The following is an 8,726-nucleotide window of genomic DNA, read 5'->3' as shown; positions in this document are numbered from 1 at the left end:
GAATTAGCTTCGATAAAACAACTTAATATCCTTTGGTTATCTTAAGACTGGAATTCAAAAGGAACACAATCATCTCGAAAGAAATAACCGAATTTAGTTTTGTCTCATATTTTTATCATCATTATCTGTATTCTACACTGACATAGTGAACTTGGAAAAATACCGTGACTTTCATGAAAGCTGCCCACTAAAATTTTCTCCAATCTACATCCTAGATCCTAAATTGTTCGTCTCGATACTAACTTTTCGTGTTTTGAAATATCAATTCTTCAACAAAATTTCCATCTTTCCCCTTTGACAGTTACAGAACTGAATTATCACCTCTCAATTATTTACAAAATAAATACACTTATGCCTTAATTAAAATCAGCCCCTTGTCAAAACTTGGGTGACTTCTGCGAAGTAGTTGAAAACACGAGCTCAAATTATCCCATAACTCATCAGATACAAAAGGCGACGCTTTAAGGACAAACGTGAAAATTATAAAATGAAACGAAACTTTTTTCAAGGCAACGTCTGTCGCAATCCTGCTTGTTTAAGTCTCTGAAAATAAAAACAAAGAAAAAAGAAAACATAACACAACAAAACTATAAATTTCACCCCCTAAACATATCAATAAACTGTCTCAATGTGATAAGTTTCGATATTTATTTGAAAAGAAGACAAAACATCACAGAGGGTCAAGAAAGAAGAAATTTTGAATGCATGCGTACACTCTTTGTATTCCGTCATTGCAGTTTCCTTTACCAATTTTTCTACTCCATCGCTTCCTTATTATTTATTTCTACCACTAAATCCGGTGTCCTTGTCAAATAGAGCATTTCCTTGTAACCAGTGGTATCATGTTCTTCCTATCGGAAAATACAATATTTATCATTCTTCTCTATAGACCAATGTCGTCAACTGGAGTTCAGTGCTGCCCTTGCATTTAGAGGAAAACGGCTGCTTAACCGCAAGATAAAAGAGATTGACAACGTCGCAAAGGACTTCTGTGGAGCATTGTGTTTCATGGAACCCAACTGTATCAGCTATAATATATTGGTATCCAATGATTCTCCCTCGATCACCAAATGTGAGATGAATAACGCTACACATTTTGAACAGCCGAGTGTTCTGGTGTCATTTCCAAACAGCACCTATCGTGGATCCAAGGTGTGTTTATAGCTGCAATGATTCAATTACAATTACAATTACAATACTTTATTCAAGAGAAGGAAAATAAAAATTGTAAAAGTATCTCTCGAAAGGGGATATTCTAGAGGTTAACCCTATATAAAAGATTCCCCGAATAAAAAGATCAAAACATTATATACAGATAATTAAAAACTATTTACCATCATCTCAATCAATATTCATGTAAATCTTTAGTCTGTTACGAAATAAAGTCAATGATCCTGCGTGTACAATATCTTTAGGCAAATTATTCCACATATTAACGATCCGTACAAAAAAAGAAAACTTGTAGCAATTTACGATAGCTATTTTTACGTAGAGCTTATAATCGTGATTGGCTCTAGTTCGATTACATTTAGTAAGTTCAAAAAAGTCCGAAAAATGAAGACTATCTATTTCCAGAACTATCTTGTAGCACTGGATCAGAGATAAAAACTCTCTTCGTTTCTCCAAAGTTTGCCAATTCAGTAGGCGGCAGCGGTCTTCATAGCTCATTTCTCCGCGTTTTTGCTTTAATGCCAACCGAGATGCCCTTCTTTGGACTTTTTCCAAGGATTCGATATCCTTTTTTTGGTAGGGGCTCCAGACGGGGACAGCGTATTCGAGTATAGGTCTTACTAACGACTTAAAGAGGCAGGAAAACGCATAGCGATTATCGTTTCCAAGTGATCGCCTAATTATACCCAACACTTTGTTCGCCTTGTTTACTATGTAGGAAACGTGTTTACCCCAAGATAGATCGTAGTTTATTGTGACCCCTAGGTCCTTGGCACTGTCGACAGATTTTAGTTGGGTACCAAGGGAATAACTAGGCTTGGATCTGTCTCTACTGTGCGTTACACGCATAACTTCACATTTTTCAGGATTAAAGCGCAACTGCCACTTGTTAGCCCAATGGCTTAATTTGTTCAAGTCCAGCTGTAAGGCTGGTATATCCTTATCAGGCTCCATGATCTTGCGATAGATTTTAGTATCATCAGCGTAGATTTTCACGGTTGATGCAATGTTTGCCGAAATATCATTTATATAAATAATGAATAGGATTGGGCCGAGTACTGTTCCTTGAGGCACACCTGAAATCACGGGTGACCAGTCTGAACAATTGCCCCTTAACACTACACGCTGCCTTCTATTCGTCAAAAAATTTCTAATCCACAGTAGTAGAGAGCCGTCTATCCCATACCGTTGTAGTTTCAGCAGCAAGCGCTCGTGTGGCACGCTGTCGAAAGCCTTGGAGAGATCTAAGAAGATGATATCCGTTTGTTGCGAGCAATTCCTAGCCTTTGCCCAGTCATTGTAACATGTAAGTAATTGTGCCAACGTCGATTTACCCCTTAGATACGCAAATTGGTCTGGATTAAAAAGATTGAGGTCTGACCAAAAGTCGACCACACGGGACTTTACCACAGCTTCTGCAATCTTGCAAACAATAAAAGTCAGTGATATTTGGCGGTAGTTCTCCATGAGATTTTTGCTCCCTTTCTTATGGACTGGAGTGATGTGGGCCGACTTCCATATACTTGGTAGTTGACCTTGAGAGAAGGATGTATTCAAAAATAAAGCCAGTGGAGATGACAACACTTGAGCACATTCTCTTAGGATGCGAGGTGATATGTAGTCGGGCCCGGGGGACTTGTAAATATTCAAATTTCTTAGCAATTTCTCAACTTCCGTGGCAGAACAAAAGATGTTACATAATTTCTCATCTGTAATATATTCAAGGTCGGGAAAGTTTTCGTGATCCTCAACAGTAAACACCGATGAGAAATAAGAATTCATACAATTGGCAATGCTCAGGTCGTCGTTAAGATACGAATCGTTCACCTTTAAGGACGCTAAATCACATTTGACTTTTCTCTTTGATTGAACAAAGTTCCAAAAAGGCTTTGAACTGTTTCCGGTCTTTAGTTCATCTGCCAGATTGTTTATAAATTGCCTACGTGCAGAGTTGCACTCCTTCTTCACATAGTTGTTGAATTTACGATATTTGTTCCAATCAGAAAGAGCACAGGTTTTTTTTTGCCCTTTTATAAAGCACTTTCTTTCTTCTACACAACTTAATTAGATCCCCGCTTATCCATGGTGCATTCGAAGTTCTCTTCACTGTCCGCCTTGGGATACACTCGTTGACAGCAGATAAAAACATATCAGACCATGCAGCCCAAATACAATCAATGTCAGTATCCATAAAGGCACAATGCCATGGAGTGTAATGTAAAAGATTCCTGAGGTGATTCCAATCCGCCTTCTTAAATGAATAGCTCAACTTCTGCGATTTCCTTTCAGAGAATGATTTTCTTGATAGTAGCATAGAGATCGAGTTATGGTCAGAGAAGGGAAGGCCAACTTTTAGATCGTAGACTAGGTCAAGAGACGTGACGAATACCAAGTCTAAGATATTTCCGTTGCGAGTTGGGTCTTTGACCAGCTGGAATAGAAAATTGTCGTGTATGATATCCGACAAAAAAGTAGCGTTAGGTGAATCCACAGAAGTGCAGTCGGTGTTCCAGTCGAATTCGGGAATATTAAAGTCGCCAACAAGGACCATCTCTGGGTTTTGTGATGAAGAAAGCACAGTATCAAGAGCCGTTTGTAGATCCAACAGGCAGTTAATGCTACTGTTAGGCGGCCTATAGAAGACACCTAGACTAATTTTTCTATTCGCCGGGAATAAAATATCGACAAATAATAATTCGGAATCGAAATTAACATCTTCTCTCACAGACGCACGCAACGTATCGCGTACAGCTATCAAAATACCGCCACCGCGTCGACCATTTTGAACACGATCACGCCTGAAAACCGTATAAATAGAAGGGAAGAGTTCACTATCCAAAATAGAGCTGTCCAAGTGAGTCTCCGTAAATACCATGAGATCATATTGATAGGTAGCAATCTCTAGTTCCAGCTGATTCATCTTGTTAACCAAACTCCTTGAGTTGGCGTAAAAGACAGATACATCTGACCTAGGATTTACATACGCCATGTTGTTCCCCTCACTGCTAACTCTCAAATTCCGATGACCAGTCTGTGGACCTGGATGGGGATGGATATCGCCGTGGCAGCAAATAAACTCGATGTTAAAGGTTGAAACATGGTTACTGTAATAAGGTAACCGGCTGTAGGTGTAACCTTTCTTCTTTCTTCGTATAAATCGATCGAAGTAACGAAGATGGCGGGCGATGCAGAGTTGTTCGGTACAAATTGTCTCCGTGAACAGCGAATGTCGCATTGAAAAGCTTCTAAAACCAGGCCTAACGTCCATACCACATTCGTGGCCGTAACAACTATGTTTCAGAGATAATACAGAGAAACCGCTAGCGCAAAAAAGGAAAAATATTACACAGGCGTGTCGTGAACGTCCGGTCGCATACATAATTGAACTTTTTGTGTTTTGTGTGATTCGGATAATACAGGTCTTCTTTTGGCCTATCCGTATGTCTTTGTTACAATTCATTTTTCTACTGGTTTATTCACATCTTTTTAATTTTGACTGTAAGTATATAAAAACCATATTTGTGAACTGCTAACGGTTAAAGAAAAAATTTGAAGGCGATCATCGCATTAAAGAACACTACTTAAGCTGTAGTGAAAATAAGGCCTGAAAAAATTCAGGCTCGTACGGGATTTGAACTCATGACCTTTGCGATACGGAGCTAACAAGCTACATGAGAGCTGGTCCGCAGTTCATAGATATGATTTTCATAAATTTACAGTTAATTATTCTTCCCTTCACGGGTTTGTTTGGAACAAACATAATGACTAGCTCCCAGTTGTGATACACGACAGTTAGGTTAAGTGCTCTCAACCATCATTGTTTGCAATTAACGTGATTGGTACAGAGACGTAGCTTACAAAATAACGCTTATGGTTACCTCACCGAACGTCAGATACGTTTACAAGCATGACTCAATTGCAACCTTGATTGATTCGATTGCTCTTTGAATAGGGAGAGTGTGGTACTAGGAAACACAGTTTATGCATTGGATGAAAAAAACACAAGTCATGAGCTGCTGTAATTTTAATTCCTAATCTACGAATTTATTTCAATTATTTGCCTTTCCTTCATTAGCTTTTAATTATTTGTGACCGATTTATTCACAAAGCAAGTACATGTTTATTTAATTTATTTTATTGTAAAAAAACCTTTACTGTTAAAGTTTCCTGGAAGTATTGCCAACACTTGATTATCATTTTAAACTCTCGTTGCCGCATTTATCTGTCCTCAGAATGGCTATGTTCATTTATCTCCCTACCCTCCCCTTCCCGCCTTGTAAGTTGCGTAGACATAGCCCTAACTTGTCCTGTTTTGTTTCTTTGTAAAGAACGCTAGCATAAAGAAGCCATGCCCAAGTAATGCGATCTGCCAGGCTGGTTTTTCCAGTGAGGGGTATAGATGTGTCTGCGTACCGGGTTACAAGGGTAAAGATTGCACAGAAGGTGAGGCAGATATGTGTCTTCAATATCTAAGTGTTAGCAGTCACTTAACGAGTAGGAAAGTCGGTGACCGTTTGTTTAATTTAAATTGTTTCGAACTCTCGTCGTGCATTTATTTTCTCGTCGAGGATAAAGAAGGATCAGCAGTAAGCTGTGAGAAAAACCTGAGGAAACGTCAGGGGAGGGGGGCGGGGGGAATGTTGGCTACAGGTGGAAAAACATTTATCGATGGAATAGCCTCATTGCCGCTTTCCGCAATGGAGACCTCGGTGAACCCCAGGTGCAACGCAATCCAGGCAGTAACTCGACGCGTTTACTCTTGCTGACGGTGCGACATCTTCCCTTGAGTTCAAAGTAAAACGTGATTACATTGCTGTGGAGGTTTCCCCGCTCGGAGGACGTGAACGTTAGTTATTTCACGTTTTTTTTTTTTCTTGTATGGGACAGCTAAGAAAAGTACAAGTTTTATAACGCACGTGCTACGTTATTTTTTTGCTCATTAGCTCTTTGGTTCGCTACGTCTACGGTCTACGTTCTGAAAATCCCTGGTAAAAATAAGAAATAGCGGACCCTCACTCCATGTAAGATATGAGTTATTAGTTGTCTGTGCATGGTAGAAAATCGATACCTTAGTAATTGAATTACTTCAAAATTTTTCCTTTAAGACGTTGATGAGTGCAGTCTGGGAGAACACAAATGTGATTCAAATGCTGAATGTAGAAATAACGTTGGATCCTACAGCTGCAAATGTAAAGAGGGATTTTCAGGGGATGGCCAAACGTGCTCAGTCGCTTCTGAGTTCCCGGATTTCAGTGATCTGGTGCCGAAATTACGGCGTGAGAACGAGGCTAAGTGCGAAGTCGCCCTCATCGGTATACAGATTAAAGAACTGCGTTAGTAAAAATGAGCGGAAATTTATCGAAATTCGATGTTGGAGAGTGAAAAATTATTCATGAGGAAAGAATCATTCAGCTTAGTGATGGCGGCAAATTAAAAAAATTAAAAAACCCGAACTGTTCAATTTAACCAATAAAACAGATCGAACAAGCCGCTGCTGACCAACTCGCATCAAACGAGAGACACTTTGTATGCGCAACTTACTTCCACTTTTGATAATTTTTCAAGCCGTTTTTATATGACCTGAGCGATAATTTTCCCCGTTTCGCTCTCGTTTAAACGCCCTAACCAAAATATGGGTCATCGCCAGAATTCATTTTCGATTCTGGTATGCCTTCAATACAAGGGTGGCGGGATTCTCGTTGTAAAAAATAATTTAGGGGACTGGCGCTCGCTCTATAGTTAATCTATTCTTCCAAGAAAAGAAAATAATTGGAAAGTCAGTGCCGAGCTGGTTCAAAATTTTCCGTATGTTTTACACAACATCGTTGCTGTAATGTGTCATGTGCCTGCTTTAATAAAAAAAAATGGAGGTAATAATGGATAAATAATCTTGACGATAAATGATGATGAGGTCTTGCAATCAAGGTCAAACTAAATACAATTTGATTATCATTTCCTTTTTGAATTACAATTAACTTTGCAGCCGACAGTTGTTATAACTACTCAACTCTGAGCGAAGGTGACCGAAAGAGAACTTACCTTACACCCACCGGAAGCGAAGGTGTGTGCGACAAGTTGCCACCTCTGGGATGGTATCGTTTTCAGGGAGCTGCAGGGACAAAAATGCCAATAACGGAAGTGCATGGTTTTCACTGTAATACAGTCTACCCAGGCTGGTTGAGTGGTGATGAACCTACCGTTGGAGATGGTGCAGTAGATAGGAAGGTCTGCTTCGCCAAACGTTCTACCACTTGCTCGCATTCAACACATGAAAAACTGTGGATCCTACTTTATCTACAAACTGGTTCCAACTTTAAAGTGTAATTCTCGCTACTGTGGCACAGACTAAACATGAAGTAGATAAATAGGAAAAAAGTTGCAAATGAAAAACCCAGCGGGCATTATTTGTTGTTTCTAATTCTTCTAAAATTTAAACTAGTTCTGTTGCGTTGCTATGTGCAGTAACTTCAGAATGACACTCTGATTTACTCCAATTTAGCACCATTTAAGCTGACGTAGACTACAATACATTGTGTAAATTATCAATTCATTGTATGTTATTATTGTGTTCGCCATCCCGAGCGAAGTCATATTTTTCTTTAAACTTTCGCCTGAGCCGCTTTTCAACGTACATGGTCATATGTGGTTATTTAATTACCTGCACTGAAAATGAAATTAAGCTAATTTGTGTTAAAAAGACACGATGGACATACCGAATCGTTCTCGAACATTGAAGAAGACGCGAAGACCTCGGCATTTACATTTATTTTAAAAGAAAAAGAGGTCATAAGAGATTGCGATGAGATTGCTTTGGTATAAATGAGTGTTTTTATCCAGTATTTAAGAGGGAAAAAGACTGTTCCTTTGACATCGTATGTGCTACAAAAAGAGCACATAAAAATGTCCCAACAACAATCGTTCACTCATGGTGCCTCTTAATGGCGAGATATTCTGCTTTGCTTAGAACTTTAGCGAGAAATAGTTTTCACTGACTTAGGCTAGTACAGTTCCGATATCTGACTCTTTGAGTCAGTTCTATGTATTCACATGCAAGACAAGTTTCTTTGAGTCAATTCTATGTGTTTGGGTTTTTTCTGCTATCCTGACCCCTCTTCTGTAAGTTCAACGTTTTAAACAGTTTTCCAAAGGATTGCTGGGATCTCGAATACTGCGGCCTACGTGAATAAAAATCGTAGCGGACAGATCTAAACTTGAGCGAGATTCCCTCTCTTTTAAAAGAGGAAAAAATGCAACCGGCCAGTTGACGTGTACGTTAAGATAACACCTCACATGCGTTGATCTTCAAATATTCGTATACGGTTGGAGTATTTTGAGGCATAATTTTAAGACTCATTTCGAGCATGCATTTCATTTCACGATAACATTTCGCTTTCAGCTATGTTGAAGAATACAAAAATTAATTTAATCCATGGCTCAAATAATTTATTTAGACTTTATCTGGGCAGAACATTAAACACATACCACATACGTTAACTCTGAAGGCCCTGTTTACGTAAGTTCAGGCTGCATTTCAGCAATGAATGGGTCAAAAAACT

The 8,726-nt window shown here is 39.1% G+C and overlaps 1 long non-coding RNA gene across 1 annotated transcript; it reads left to right on the top strand.

The window, feature by feature from the left end:
• The first annotated feature begins 1,004 nt into the window (after positions 1 to 1,004).
• Positions 1,005 to 6,416, top strand: LOC136281222 (uncharacterized). Its single transcript, XR_010717610.1, has 3 exons — positions 1,005 to 1,152; positions 5,499 to 5,613; positions 6,276 to 6,416. It is a non-coding gene; the product is annotated as an uncharacterized lncRNA (long non-coding RNA).
• Positions 6,417 to 8,726: the final 2,310 nt, after the last annotated feature.

The sequence above is a fragment of the Pocillopora verrucosa genome, chromosome 5, assembly GCF_036669915.1.
Source record: "Pocillopora verrucosa isolate sample1 chromosome 5, ASM3666991v2, whole genome shotgun sequence".
In the NCBI taxonomy this organism is placed as follows: domain Eukaryota; kingdom Metazoa; phylum Cnidaria; class Anthozoa; order Scleractinia; family Pocilloporidae; genus Pocillopora; species Pocillopora verrucosa.
Note: the sequence above shows the minus strand (reverse complement) of the source record. Positions and strands in the feature narration are given on the sequence as shown.